Consider the following 10,946-nt stretch of genomic DNA (forward strand, 5'->3'; position numbering starts at 1 on the left):
TTTATTTATTACATTGGAGATAGAGACAGGGCACAGAGAGGGAACACAGCGGAGTGGAGTGGGGAGAGGGTCAGTTGTAAAGCTTCCAGCCAGAGGTTTGATGGTGGGGCCTCCATCCCCAACGCCGGGATGCCACGCCGATCTGTTAGCCGTAGGATCGTAACTGCTGTGCCACCAAAACAGGAGCCCCACAGAAAGGATAATTTTAGATGGTTAGCTGTTTACTGTCTCCCGAAGTTTCATGATTTAATCTAAACATAATTGTTACAACAAGTGAAATGTCATGGATTTAAGAAGAAAAAAGTTTATTCGAGCTTTTCTAGAATAACTGTATTTATATGTCTACTTAAAATTAGTTCTCAAAATTTTTTGGGACAGTTAGCCTGTATCATCATGTGAGCTTCAATTTCTTCATGATAAATCTTGCAGGATTAGAAATTTGGACAAATCGAGTGAGGATTTTTTTCTTCTATATGACAAAAGCGAATAGCTTGAGGCAAAGCAGAGGCTAGAGTGGAAAACAGGATAGATCTGGGGAGTTGGGGGTGGATAGCTAATAATCGCTTAATATTTATTGACCATTTGAATGTCAGGCACAAGTTTAGCACTCACATGTACAGATCATTTCACCTTTGATCATGTAAAAAGACTCCCAGTAATACAGAATGCAGAAAGTACTCAGATTCTAAATAGTTGAAGTAGGAATGACAATGAACCATGGTGGAGCAAACACTTAGAGCCTCATGATCTCAGTTTGACCACTATGCCGAAAGAAGGGCACCCCAAAATTTACGCTTTAATCCTGTGTTCCACCTAATTCTCATCGTAAGAGCCGGACTTTGAGAACAAATACAATTTTTAGAAAATTTTTAAAGCTTGAATTGTTTTTTGCTCTATTAGGTTAGTTTTGTTTGTTTTTCTTTTGCGTGCTATTACTTAAAATTAAAAACAATTTTTTTGTCTACCCCTTTGATTCAACACCTTGAAGGACTTTATACCTGATCTATCTCAATTTTAAGTCCACACACTGGAAAGCTCTTGCTGGCTTGAACTGGGGGAGGAGGGAGAGGCAGGAGGCAAAGCAGAAGAAGAGAAGAGCTTTTCATTTGCAGGCCAGAATCCTGAATGTTCAGAAAACTTGTATCCTCAGGGCAGGTATGGAGGTTGGCGGGAGGGGGCAGCACAAAAATCCATTTTTCCTCACTTTACCTGATTCTCTGTGGTTCATAAACTGAGAAAAGCCAGTCGGATACCAAGAAGGACAAAACGGCTTAGAGCTCAGCGGACATACAGCAACTTTTGTCGTCCGAAGAAGCTTACTAGGGCTGATCTGTTTTTAAGTGGTCACGGATTCTGCTTACCAGTGAAGTGGTGTTCATTTTCCGCAAGGGAAAGTGAATAATAGTTCACAGGTCAGCCGTGTTCAGGCCTGGTACTGAGAATTACTGACTGTTGAAAGCTTCCAAGTAGAAGTTCCCTTCCACTATACCGCTTGGCTTCAAGATTCCCCATTTTCAGCTACTTTAAGCTCTTGTAAAAGCGCTTCTCTTCCATTACAAGCTAGAAAGTGCTGTGGGCAGTGGTGCGGTATCCGGAGAGGGCCTAGCCAGAGGCCGTGTTTCCTCACATCTCCTCTTCAGCTTGTAACTCGGCTGTTGAGGTGTGGGTAATCACTGGCTCCATGTCTTCCCATCCTATTCCTGTTCCCCTCAATTTATAAAACAGCCAGAGACCCGCTTGAGGACTAGCAGATCAGCCAGATGTTTCCTGAGCACAGACAGTGTGCATTTCCCTTGCACATCATCTTGTGAGAGGGGAGGGCTGGCAGGGCGCCTCACCCTGGCTGGACATCCAAGGAGGCAGCTCAGGTGGAGAATTTCAAAGCTAGAGCAGCTTGGTCTCCGGGAAGAGCTCTCAGTGGCGCCCTGTGCTGGGATTAATCTAACCAGATTTTGACATGGAGGAATCAGTTGGGCTTATGATGTTTAATTTCTGGGAAGTAAGTGAGACCACACCATTCCCCAGAATGCATTCATGGTGCTATGGGTGGACTTCCTGCCATGGTCAATACACAGCTCAGGGTCACTTCACCGATATTGCTCCGATCCAACGCCATGTTCCCGTGATCCTTGTTGAGGCGTGCGTGGGAGGCTCTAGTTGATTGAGTTAAATAATACAAAATCATAATGAATAGTAATGCTATTTATAACCAATTAAGAGTCCTTTCTTCCCCAGATGCAACAAAGGAGTTTCCGCATGCCAGAAAATCCGATTTTGCAGTCATCTCCCTATCAGACTCACTCAGTTTGTCAGATTCTGTAGGTGGTAGAACCGATGAAAATACTTTTTAATATAGAGGACTCATCTGAATGGAATTCTGCCAGCTTCCTCTGAAGGTCACAAAAGTAAATCAAACCAAAACAAATGAAATGAAATAGAATTGATTACTTTATCACTCCGATTTCATAAAAGAAAGGTTATTTAACCTCTTCGCTCAAAATCTCCGGCACTTTTCTTTGCTCATAATCGAATCCAAAACTACTGAGACCTGAGCACAGTCCTTGACCTGATTCTGGATGCTCCCCATGACACCTTTAAAGCTGCACCTCCTTTCTTCCTCTTATTTCTCTCCCAGCCTTCTGTCTGTACCTCAGATTTGCCTTGGTCTTTGAGAAGTGTATTCTAATGTCTGAATGCTGTTCCCTTGATCTTGTATATCAGTGCCTGCCCATGGTAGGTAGCTTTCTTGATGTGGCTCCCAATGATCCTTCCACCGCTGGTAGCTCAGACCTTGTATAATCCTCCTTGCCCCGTAAGTCGGCTGGACAGAATCAGGAAAGAATAGAATAGGCTTCGGAGAGTAGCAACAGTGATGATGGATGTCATATAACCTTAGGTTATTAGCAGCTGTGACCTCGGTTTCTGCGTAGATCCTCTCCGGCTCTTCTCGAGTACTTGTTCCAGTGAAGCAAGTTGCCATTTGTGAGCTCGTCCGCATGGAGAGGTGGCTGGTAGACAAAGAACTCAGAAGGTAGCTCTCTGGCCAACAGCCAGTCAGAACTGAGAACAGCCTCATCTCAACGAGCCTGGGAGAACTGGAACCCCGCCACAGCCTTCGAGTGAGATTGAGGTAGATCCTTCCTGTCCGTTCCTTTGCATGACTGCAGTCCCAGAGCCCATCTTGATGGCAGCCTTGCAGGTGAGCTTGCGAGCCAGGGACACTGGAACCAGCTTAGTCCCGTCCTGGGTAGCACCTGAATATTGAGATATGTGAAGATTTTGGTCTTTAAACCGGTAGGTTCTGGGGTAATTTGTTACACTCGCGAAGTAGGGTGAACTACATCAACTGCCTCACTTAGTAGGCCTCCTGCTCAGATGTCCTTCTTCTAAAGTAGTTTCAGCTGCAAAAACAAAGGATGCAAAATTGAATCCACATTATTCTCTCTATTGCCCACCCATCTGTATTTTTATTCATGGAAGTGATGAGCATTTTTACGTTTATTGTTATTTATTTATTTATTAGGCGGCTCTTCTAGAATGAAAATTCAGTGAACACTCACCATGTCTGAATATTGAACACTTATTCATGTCTGAAGAAGATGGATATTTGCCCTGAAAGTGCTTAAGTTTATGCAAAAAATACACCGTAGGCTACTGTATGCCGGGCCCAGTGATTATAGGTTATATTGCTGTTCCCTTGGATTGGGCCAGTTAATTTTCATCTATTGTCTAACCATTGTTTTTTAAGCTAAGTTGCTCTGTTTTGTTAAATTTCATTTTGTGCTCTTAACTAAGCATTTGATAAAAATGCCATGTAGGGTGGAATCAGGCTAGAGTTTGTGTGCTTTATTGGGATTCATTGTTGATGAGCCTCGTTTTTTGAGAAGTTCTCTTTTCACATTGTGCTGAAGTCTTACTTCCTGCTACTTTCATCTATTGGCCTTATTTAGCCTGACTCCCAGAAATAATAGAGAACTTATTCCCATCTTTCCTTCACAAGCCCTGTTCTAATTGTCCCATTAACTCTTTTCTTTAGGTATAAGCTTATTTGTTGAATTTATTGTCTCCTTTCACGCTGGAAACTCTTGTTGGTATTGGTGTTTCTTCATTTGGTGCTTGTCTTTGTAGTCAGAGATTAGAAGTTCAGCTTTCTGCTTGCTGGAGAGGCAGTGTGTAGAGCTATGAAGCTGTAACCCTTTCTCTCGCCCAGGTTCCAGTGGTGGAGGACGCCTCTGGTGCCATCCATGCGGCCTCCTGCAGCCCCAGCCCCTGGGAGCCACCCACCCTCTGTCTCAAGCTCCCACATTCACCATTGATCTCTGGAGGCTGATTCCTCCGTTTCTGGGGTGTGTGTGTGTGGAGGGTAGATGGTGGTTAACCCTCCCGGCTGCTCTCCTCCTCTTGTGGGAAGTACCAGGGGTAGCCTGCCTCTGAACTCGGTTTATCTTGTTGTGTCCCCATCCTTGACAAGTGCTTTCTTCGCATGAGTCCCACCTCCAGCTTTCTCTGTAAATTCATCTCATCTATTTTCTCTTTCTTTCTGGACAGTGAAGTGTAATAGTCCTTATGTTTCAACCCTTATTTTTTAATCCCGATGTATGTAATTATGTGTGTATATTTTACATATTTAAAAAACATAGAATGTGACTATGTGTATATTTTATATCCATAAATGTGTGAGTATATGTAGTCAGCTTAGGTGCCATCTGAGACCGTTATCTCTACTTCCTTTTTTGTCGGCCCTTCAGATACTTGAAGATGATTATCATATGCTCCCTTGTTCTCTCCTCCTTAGTCTAAACATCCCAAGTTCCTTTTCCCCCCCCAGCTTTTGGGGAAACAATGGATATACATCACCATACACATTTAAGGTATGCAGCGCGATGGATCGGTTTACATAAATTGCAAAATGACCACCACGACAGGCTCAGCCAATATCCATCATCCTACATAGACAGAATAAAAAGAAAAGAAAAAAACATTTCTCCTTGGAATGAGAACTCCCAGGACCCACTCCTTCAGTGACCCGCTCCGTAACACACAGCAGTGTTAACTGTGGACACACTGCTGTGCGTTGTATCCCCAGTTCCTTAAATGATTCTAACTACGATAATTTTCTGACCCCTTCTCACCATAACCACCTCCTCTCTTCCTGTATATATGTTAGTTTATTGAATAGCAGTATTATTGCTCCCCGTGTTGAGAGGAATACTCAGAGTATAGTGAGACTATTACTTCTTATAAGCTTATAATCTAAGCCCCCCCCCCATGCTCCCTCATGCTGTCTGTCTGGCAGCTTTTTTTTTTTTGCCACATTTATACTATTGGCTCATAATAATCCATTCCCTTTCCACCCTCCTTCCAAATTTTAATTTATAAATTTAGTAAATTTATAAATAAAATATATAAATTCTGTCAAGCGACAGTTGCCCCATCTCTACTTGTGTAATGATCCTTCACTGAAATGAATGACTTCACACTGATCTTTCATGAGTTTTACCATGTTAGTTTTAACCTCCACATCCTGGTGTAGTGCGTGTTGGGAGATGCAGAAAAACTGGCTTCAGTTTATTCTTGCCTTTACCAAACTGATGCTCCTCTGATACATTGATTCCCAGTGGATTGTGGCTCCTTCCATCTATAGAGCATTTTCGCCTCTATTATGCATTTATCACAGAACATACTATAGGAGCTTCTGCGGCTGAAGCCCATTTTCAATCACTGGGGTTATGTTATTCATTCATTCAGTAGCGATCTATCAAGCGCTAACTCTGTGCCAAGAGCCAAGCTCAGCGTTGGTTAGACAGAGATAATAGACAAACATGGTTCTTGATCTCATGGAACTTATGGTATAATATTTACATTTTTATAATCATTTGTAGACTTATTATTATCCTTAACAATTACTAGTGATTACATAGTCAGCATTTTACTGTTTTAAAACAAGACCAGTCTTGATGAAGCAGAAAAGACAGTGTTAATTGTACAGTCTAAGTGGTGGGTTGATGGGTGTTCACTCTGCAATTCTTTCAACTTCTCAGTGTGTTTGAAAATCTTTATAATAAAATGTTGGGGGGAACTTGTCTATCCTTCACAAGCTGTATTTCTTTTATAGTCTTCTATCACGGAATGGTACATATCCCTTTTTTAAATTGTTTACATTGCTTTACTTTTTATGTAATTCAGGATACTGCAGCCTCTTTCCCCCGGGTTCTTGGGAGAAACTATCATGAACAGAAAGAACACTTGCATTGGACGTGGACTGGTAGGACTCAAACGGAGTTTAGCACCTACTGGCCTTGTGTCCCCGCAAGTCACTCAATGTCTCTGAGCCTCGATTTTTCTCATCACTGAAATGTGGGTGATCAGATTCACACCCCAAGTTGTTGTGAAAACTAAATAAAGTTATGTACATAATCAGGCATATTTGAAATGCATCCTGCCCTACTTCTACCACTCCTTCCACTTATCTACCTTGCAGATACCATTATTTCTTCCTTACAGATCTGAATTAAGTGGGTGATATGCATTCATGCTTTTTTCTTCCTTTACCCTTTGGAAAATGAAATTCCCAGAACCTCAAATCCATAATGTCTTACTGGATGCTTTGGGTTAGCAAATATGGGATCAGAAGATACGAATCTATCCATCACCTTCAAGTTTCCTTTTTGTTCAGGTATGGGATTGATGTTAAGGAAGTGCCATTCATATCCTGACCAGGTGGTCTGAAATTGCTGCTGTGTTGTAAATGCTTTGTTGTCAATTCCTGTCTTGATGTAGTCTGTTTATGCTGCTCCCCGTGTGTCCTGATTGCTCTGTCTGCAGTACCTTCTGCCTTTGAGCCCGTGAAAGCCCCCTACTTCCTTTGAGAACAAGTTTATGCTGTGTCTTTGGCTCTTGATGTTTCCATTGTGTCATGTCATATCTCAAGATATCTTAAAGAGCATACTACTAGCCATCGTGCAGCCAGAGAAAAGCAACTCTTCCATTTTTGAGTTCCCTGCATGTAGGACTGGGAGCACCACATAGGCACTTGAGATGATTCATGGGTGCTTGCATGGATGAATGACTCGAATTCATCATCCCTGGGTCTCAGTGTATTTCCATGAAAGAAGAGAGATAGCCAGGTGACTTCAGAAGCCTATTTGAGCCCCGAAATGCTTTGATTCTTTGTTTTTGTATTATGTTACTCACATACAGTATACCTTTTTTTATTTCAAGTATTTGTCTTAATGCCAGAGCTTTCTGTATAGTCAGAAGCTTCTTGATTTTTAAGCACCTGGGGTATGGAGGCTTATACGTCCCCTCTCTCTGACTCTTCACCCTTAATTACACCGAGGCTATGCTGAGTTGATGTATCTAACCAGTCCCTGACATATCTCCCACTCCAAGTAAACACATGTGCTTCTCCCCATCTCCTTCACCCTTCCATCCTCTCCATCTCCCAGCTCGCCCAGTTCAGAATATTCCTTCAGTCCTATGACTGAGCTCTGAAGAAGGTTGAGTGGATTCATGTCTCCTTGAGGAGCCTGCTGGGTTTCTGGATAAGTACTGAGATGATGCTGGTTCTTTTGAGTCTCAGACCCTTTATCCTCTGGCAGCTGTGAAGTTAGTTGCTTGGAAGATGTTTAAATTCTAAGTTCTACGAAATGGTGAGTCCCCGCTGATTATTGTGGAGATCGGGCAGCGCTCAGGGCAAGACAAGGAGGCATGTCAGGGAGGTGCGAGACCACATCTCCTATGTGTCCTCTCTCCTCACCCTCTAAGTGCCAGCATGCTGGACATATTTCACGTTCTCGCTTGTCTGCTCTCTGTACTGGACACGCTCTTCAAACCTCCACCCTCTCTGAATGCTAAAGCTTATTCATCCTCCAGATCTCAGTTGAAAATGTTACTTCCGGGGCGCCTGGGTGGCAGAGCAGTTAAGCGTCTGCCTTCGGCTCAGGGCGTGATCCTGGCATTATGGGATCGAGCCCCACATCAGGCACCTCCACTGGGAGCCTGCTTCTTCCTCTCCCACTCCCCCTGCTTGTGTTCCCTCTCTCTCTGGCTGTCTCTCTCTCTGTCAAATAAATAAAAGAGAGACATTTTGACTTCTTCTTTGCCAATTTGAATACCTTTGATCCCTTTTTGTCGTCTGATTGCTGTTGCAAGGACTTCTAGTACTATGTTGAATAATAGTGGCGAGAGTGGGCATCCTTGTCGAGTTCCTGATCTTAAGGGAAAGGCTTCCAGCTTTTCCCCATTGAGAATAATATTTGCAGTAGGCTTTTCATAGATGGCTTTTATGAGATTGAGAAATGTACCTTCTATTCCTACACTCTGAAGGGTTTTAATCAGGAAAGGATGCTGTATTTTGTCAAATGCTTTTTCGGCATCGATTGAGAGGATCATATGGTTCCTGAGTCTTTTCTTGTTGATATGATGTATCACGCTGATTGATTTGCGAATATTGAACCACGCTTGCATCCCAGGTATGAATCCCACTTGATCGTGATGGATAATCCTTTTAATGTACTGTTGGATTCTATTAGCAAGTATCTTGTTGAGGATTTTGGCGTCCATATTCATTAGGGAAATCGGTCTGTAATTCTCCTTTTTGATGGGGTCTTTGCCTGGTTTGGGGATCAAGGTAATATTGGCCTCATAGAATGAGTTTGGTAGCTTTCCTTCTGTTTCTATTTTTTGAAATAGCTTTAGGAGAATAGGTATTATTTCTTCTTTGAATGTTTGGTAGAATTCCCCAGGAAAACCGTCCGGGCCTGGAGTTTTGTTATTTGGAAGGTTGTTTATCACTGACTCAATTTCTTCATAATTAATTGGCCTGTTTAAGGAATCAATTTCTTCCGGTTTCAATCTTGGTAGTTTATAGGTTTCCAGGAAGGATTCCATCTCTTCCAGATTGCTTAGTTTATTGGCATATAGCTGTTGATAAAAATTTCTAATAATCCTTCCAATTTCAATGGTGTTCGTCGTGACCTCTCCTTTTTCATTCATAATTTTAATAATCTGGGTCCTTTCTCTTTTCTTTTGGATAAGTCTTGCCAGTGGTCTGTCAATTTTATTGATTCTCTCAAAGAACCAGCTTCTAGTCCTGTTGATCTGCTCTACTGTACTTCTGGTTTCTGCTTGATTGATTTCTGCTCTAATTTTGGTCAACTGCTTCCTCGTGCGTGGATTAGGCCTGTCCCTCTGTTGCTGTTCCAGCTTCTTGAGGTGAGAATATAAAAACTGCATTTTAGATTTTTCTATTCTTTTGAGTGAGGCTTGGATGGCTATGTATTTCTCCCTTAGGACTGCCTTTGCAGTATCCCATAGGTTTTGGACCGTTGTGTTTTCATTCTCGTTGGTCTACATAAATTGTTTAATTTGATTTTTGATTTCCTGGTTTATCGAGTCATTCCTGAGCAGGATGGTTCTTAGTCTCCAAGTGTTTGAGTTTCTTCCAAATTTTTCCTTGTGGTTGAGTTCCAATTTCAAAGCGTTGTGGTCTGAGAATATGCAGGGGATAATTTCAATCTTTTGGTATCGGCTGAGACCTGTTTTGTGTCCCAGAACATGGTCTATTCTTGAGAATGTTCCATGGGCATTAGAATAGAATGAGTATTCTTTGGTTCTGGGGTGTAGTGTTCTATATATATCTAAGAGGTCCAACTCGTTGAGTATGGCATTCAAAGCCTTTGATTCTTTGCTTAGTTTTTGCCAGGGTATTCTGTCTATTTCTGATAGTGGAGTGTTGAGGTCCCCTACTATTAATGTATTTTTATCTATATGTCTCTTTATTCTGGTTAATAGTTGGCTTGTGTATCTTGCTGCTCCCGTGTTGGGGGCATATATATTTATAATTGTCATATCCACTTGTGAATACTTCCTTTAAGAATAATATAGTGCCCTTCTGCATCTCTAACTATAGTCTCTGGTTTAAAGTCCAATTTATCTGATATGAGAATTGTTACCACAGCTTTCTTTTGAGGTCCATTTGCATGAAAGATGGTACTCCATACCCTTACCCTCAGTCTGAATTCATTTTTGGGTTTGAAATGAGTCTCTTGTAGACAGCAAATGGATGGGTCATTTCTTTTTATCCAATCTGCAACCCTGTTGCATTTATGGGAAGGTTCAAACCATTTACATTGGCACTAAGAACTGAGAGATATGATTTTAATGATGCATGTTGCCATTAAAGTCTTTGTTTGTATTGGTTGTGACTTTCTTTTGTGTATCACTCTTGGGGCCTTTTTACCTTTATAGAACCCCCCTTAATATCTCTTGTAGGGCTGGTTTTGTGGTTACGAAACTGGTTAATGACTGGTGATTCTGAAATGTCTTTATTTCTCCATCAATTCTGAATGACAGCCTTGCTGGATAAAGGATCCTTGGCTGCATGTTTTTCTCTGAAAGAGCTTTAAAAATGCCCCCCACGCTGGAAACTCTTGTTGGTATTTGGTGTTTCTTCATTTGGTGCTTGTCTTTGTAGTCGAGATTAGAAGTTCAGCTTTCTGCTTGCTGGAGAGGCAGTGTGTGAGCTGTAGCTGTAACCCTTTCTCCGCCCAGGTTCCAGTGGGCGTGGGAGGACCTCTGGTACCATCACATGGCCTCCTGCAGCCCCAGCCCCTGGGAGCTACCCTGTCTGTCTCAAGCTCCCACATTCACCATTGATCTCTGGAGGCCGATTCCTCCATTTCTGGGGTGTGTGAGTGTGGAGGGTGGGGGGTAGATGGTGGTTAACCCTCCCGGCGGCTCTCCTCCTCTTGTGGGAAGTACAAGGGGTAGCCTGCCTCTGAACTCGGTTTATCTTGTTGTGTCCCCATCCTTGACAAGTGCTTTCTTCGCATGAGTCCCACCTCCAGCTTTCTCTGTAAATTCATCTCATCTATTTTCTCTTTCTTTCTGGACAGTGAAGTGTAATAGTCCTTATGTTTCAACCCTTATTTTTTAATCCCGAT

This window comes from Ursus maritimus, unplaced genomic scaffold (genome assembly GCF_017311325.1).
Source record: "Ursus maritimus isolate PB19 unplaced genomic scaffold, ASM1731132v1 scaffold_24, whole genome shotgun sequence".
Taxonomy (NCBI): domain Eukaryota; kingdom Metazoa; phylum Chordata; class Mammalia; order Carnivora; family Ursidae; genus Ursus; species Ursus maritimus.